The sequence below is a fragment of the Hylobates moloch genome, unplaced genomic scaffold, assembly GCF_009828535.3.
Source record: "Hylobates moloch isolate HMO894 unplaced genomic scaffold, HMol_V3 SCAFFOLD_20, whole genome shotgun sequence".
Classification (NCBI taxonomy): domain Eukaryota; kingdom Metazoa; phylum Chordata; class Mammalia; order Primates; family Hylobatidae; genus Hylobates; species Hylobates moloch.
This window is the reverse complement of record NW_026652295.1, coordinates 18110131-18115137: the sequence shown is the minus strand read 5'-3', so window position 1 is coordinate 18115137 and position 5007 is coordinate 18110131. Positions and strand designations below refer to the sequence as shown.

Below are 5007 nucleotides of genomic sequence, written 5' to 3'. Positions count from 1 at the left end.
CATTACATGATTTCATTGTTGTGGAAACATCATAGAGTGTACTAACACAAACCTAGATGGCACAGCCATCTGTGCTACACACCTAGGCTACACGGTATAGCCTATGGCTCCTAGGCTACAGCTCTGTACATCATAGTACTGTATGAATACTGTAGGCAACTGGAATACAATGGTAAATATTTGTGTATCTAAACATAGAAAAGGTACAGTGAAAATATAGTATTATAATCTTATGGCACCACCTCCACACATGCTGTTCATCATTGGCTGAAATCTCATTATACAGCCCATCACTGCACTTATTAATGTGTCAGTCTAGTTGTGAAAAGTGTCTATGGGCCAGGGTACATGGCATGAATTAAACCATCCTATGTCCTCTCCTAACTCGTGTTATTTTAAAAATAAGAATCTGTAAGGAATTCCTTTGGAATCTCTGTATATGACCAACTGCCTGTTGGATGAAATAATAATTTCCAATTGTATAGACCTTTTTTTTTTTTTTTTTTTCTGAGACAGAATCTCCTTCTGTCACCCAGGCTGGAGTTCAGTGGCAAAGCTCATTGCAGCCTCTGCCTCCCAAGTAGCTGGGATCATAGGTGCCTGTTACCATGCCCAGCTAATTTTTGAATTTTTGTATTTTCAGTTTTACCATGTTGGCCAGGCTGGGTTGGAACTCATGGCCTCAAGTGATCTGCCCACCTTAGCTTCCCGCAGCATCCAGTCAATATGAAAGGTTCCACCGAGATTTGAACTCAGATCACTGGATTCAGAGTCCAGAGTGCTAACCATTACACCATGGAACCCTCCTTCCTGATGTCTTATTCTGAAAATACAGGCAGCAGAAAGGGATTCAGATGACTAATAAGACACTCATAGTAAAGATCAGTAAAGCCATTGAAAAATACAGACTCTACATGCATATTGATTTTGTATGTTATTGGCAAAGCTGGATTAATTGACTTATTATATCCTCTAAGTTGTACTTAATTGTGATAAAAGCCTTTATATCATTCATTTATTAATTCCTTCACCAACATTCATTGAGCTACATACCAGGCACTGTTGTGACACTGGGGATACAGTGGTAAATGAGAGAGACAAAGACCTGCCCTTTATCCTGGTAAGCAATTTTTATTCCAAAGAAATATCATAATGGCCATACACAAAGATGATGAGCCAGAAAGGTGACTTGCCTGAAAACTGGACAGCCTGGCCCTGGCTTTATCACTCCTATGTGCCTTCCGCTGTCTTGAGTTCAGGTAACTTGTTTGCAAATGAGACAACGAAATAAATAAACTTTAACACTGTCTTTCATTCTTCCTCTCCTATTAGCTACAACCCCATGACATCCCATGTGACAGACAACAAATTGTGAATACCTGGAGCTTATGTTAAGGCTTTGTCTAGAATTCAGAAATTACTGGGGAGCGAGAGGAGATTGCTATCTGAGATCAAAATACACAATCAACACATCCTGAACCACAGCATAGGTATGTAAAGTCCCATCCTTCAAGGGAGAGGGGACACCTGACCTGTATGTCTTGACCATTTTAACAATGTTAGCTGAGACAGTAGCACTGCTTTGTAAGATAGTAGCTCATAAATATTTATCACATGAATTCATGAGCCTTTCAGTCTTAAAATCCTGTGACATTATTGCACTACGTGGAGATAGTTTCTTAAAGGAAATATTTTTAACCAAAAATAAATGTCTTTTTATCTGACATTTGAGTTCTTTCTACTTTGTGAGATCAGAGGCCACACGCCTCTGACAGTCTCTAGAATTTCATGAGAGTTGCGGCTGTGTCAATTTTGTTCATCACTAGAACTCCAGCTTTAGGACAGTGGCTGGCACTCAGCAAATATTGGCAGAATGAATGAATTAATGAGAACTAATGAAGAAATTATCATTTACAAATAACATTCCTGAGGCATCTTGACTCATACAATCATCCTTTCGCCTCAAGTCTGAAAACCCCAAGACTCTTCTGAAAGGCCAGAACCAAATATTTTAAAGCAATCTTAAGAATATATTTAAACAGATTTATGTGCTTTTATCACATGCCTTTTTTTCTCTACCCCTTTTATTCTTGCCTGCCCAGTAAAAGATTCTTCTCCCCGCCCCATGCCTTCCCAGCACAGAGTGTGCAAGGCCCCTCCACAGTGCCTGCCAGGCTGGATGAAGGAACCAGGGTAAACTCAGAGGCAGCCTGCATTCATTGCCTGTGCTACATAATTAGAAGCTTCCAAGTCCTCAATTCCCTGTTCACCAATATAAGACCTTTTTATTAAAAACACTGGTTTTCAATTCCCACTGTATCCATGAGATAACAAGGCATAAAAAAGAAATTGGATGGTGCTAGATACATAAAGGTTTGGGAAAACATTGTTTAAATAGTGAAGAATTTATTTCTAGTCAAAAGTCTAAGAACAAGTCCATGAGGAGTTCAAAGGCATAAATATATATGAAATATGATATAAATGTACTCTCTTGCTCCCATAAATGTCGTAGTGTGCACTCATCTACAATGTCTCTCGCCTAACATAAGACCCCATTATGCATCACAAGATGGGGAATACAATGAAAGTTCCATTTAACAGCCCATGCCTGGTGTTGCAGAAATCTTCAAGGCCTACAGATACAGTTATTTATCACTTGTTATTCAAGAGCCTGCTCTGCAGTATCAATATAAGTAAACTAACTTTTAAAACTTAAAAATCTGTGATTAAAAGTGAGACCCCATTGGCCACATTGCCTCTACAGACTCTATTCATCAAGAATGGAGACTTCTCAATTCCACTTCTATCTCTTTAGGACCATCTGCCTTGATGCACATCTAACTCAACTGATAAATAGAAATTTCCCAGCTAGCTTGTCTAAATCTTGTGTTTAAATCTAGTTGCCCACCAGAACAAAGAAAGAGAAAGATGTTACCATTTGTCGAGCTGCCGACTAGGTATCTATTTATTTCCAGCAGAAAGGCAACATCAAGAAAGTGAAAATTGAAGCTGTAGAGAGACGAAAAACTATGAACTAACAAAATGATTCCAAAGGCAGAGCATTCGATGGACCTGGTTATTCATCATCCATATTCCATTGTGCTTTGTCCCACAAAAATAGTCCTTAATAGTATTACTTTCTGGTGTAGCTACTAGGTTGTGAGTTAATTCATTAAGAAGCCAAATTCCCACTCAAAAATCATGTTGTTTAGAGCAGCTGGCACAGAGCTTTGTAACAAAAATATTCAACAGATGATTTTGGTTCAAAGAATCTAATGCTATTTGCTTGCTGAGGAGGGAACAGAAGGTAGGCACAGTGAAAAACAGCATGGTCTTCTATTATTTAAACCTTTCGGGTAAAAACAAAGTATGTAATCCCAGCACCTTGGGAGGCCAAGGCAGGTGGATCATGAGGTCTGGAGATCAAGACCATCCTGGCCAACATGGTGAAACCCCGTTTCTACTAAAAATACAAAATCAGCAGGGCATGGTGGCATGTGCCTGTAGTCCCAGCCACTTGGGAGGCTGAGGCAGGAGAATTGCTTGAACCCGGGAAGCAGAGGATGCAGTGAGCCGAGATTCTGCCACTACACTCCAGCCTGGTGACAGAGCAAGACTCCATCTCAAAAAAAAAAAAAAAAATAGACTATTCTTAGCTAGACAGTGTTGCATGGTAGCAATCATTCAAACTCTGGCATCATATAGACCAAGGTTCAAATTGCAGTTTTTCAGTTATTATCTCTGAAACATGAATGTAATTCTCAGTCCTACCTATTGAATAGGAAGGATACTCCTGCCTTCCTGAATTGTAAAGATTAATCATAAGTACATATTAATATACAGCACCTATCATGTAAGTATTTGACTTATAGATGGTGCTAAATAAAGAGTACCTATGGTTTATGTCCACTAGGTACGACACTTGGAACATTGGTATGATGCTACATATCAGTGATGATAATACAGGCTTAATTCAGCTCAGTGAAGAAGGAATTTTCTAAGAGTTAGAACTGCCCAAAGATCAAATCAACTGGATTGCTTATTATGAGGTGGTGACTTCCCCATCATCAAAAGCCTTCAAGCAAAATCTAAATGACCTTTTACCAGGCATGACGAGTAGGGAATTAGGTACAAGACTTAAATTCTAACATTTAAATGCCAAATTTCTATGATGCCTTGAAGTTCCTGATAGCTTCTGAAACAATGAGCACAATTTTTCTGATTATTTTTTAAAACCAAAGATAATGATATTAGACAGAAGGGAGCAAATTTGTCACAAGACATTGAGTTTGGCTTAAATGGTAACTTTGCATGTCTAAAAAATTAGTATTCAGATTCATGATATTTTTTTTCCAACAGACCTTAGAAAAATAGGAAGATCTAAATGTTACTCAGCCTCTGGCTCCCAGTTGTCTGTTTAAATAGTTCTCACTGTTCCACTTCATCGTTTTCTCTCCAGTTGAGAAGCAGACATGACAAAGGTAGTTAAGCAAGTGCCATTGATCAGCCCTAGAAAAACATCCATTTACTTGCAATTCGTCAGGATATGCCCTGGGAATTATCTTCTCTAACCCCCTCTCAGTTTCTCCGTTGCCTATAGTTCTGTCCCTTCTTCCTACTCCATCCAGGAGTAGAAAAAAATATCTGCTTGTCTCATACACAGTTGTCCTCTCTTCTCTGAAGACCCAGCATACTCAGCCTTATAGAGAATTGCCTGGTCCCAATAAGGCTATTCTGTCACCAAATGGAATCGTCAAGCTACCCACCAAAAGAATTGTTTTCTTCCTCTCATTGCAAAGAGTTTCCTTTTGTCAGACGGTATCTACATAATACTAGAGAAAAGCAAAACCTAGGGATATGGGGGGAAAGATAAAGCTCTTGGGGTTTCTTAAGGCTTCAGGATCTTTGTAAAAATATCTGAAAATGTATTCAAAATTTCATGGGCATGTACACTTAGCTGGATGAGTGTCCATGGTTTCATCAGATACTTAAAATGCTGCATGATAC

At 38.9% G+C, this 5007-nt stretch overlaps 1 non-coding gene across 1 annotated transcript; it reads right to left on the bottom strand.

Annotated features, from left to right (window-relative positions):
- Positions 1-731: 731 nt before the first annotated feature.
- TRNAQ-CUG (transfer RNA glutamine (anticodon CUG)) lies at positions 732-803 on the bottom strand. The gene has a single exon. It is a non-coding gene; the product is annotated as a tRNA-Gln (tRNA).
- Positions 804-5007: the final 4204 nt, after the last annotated feature.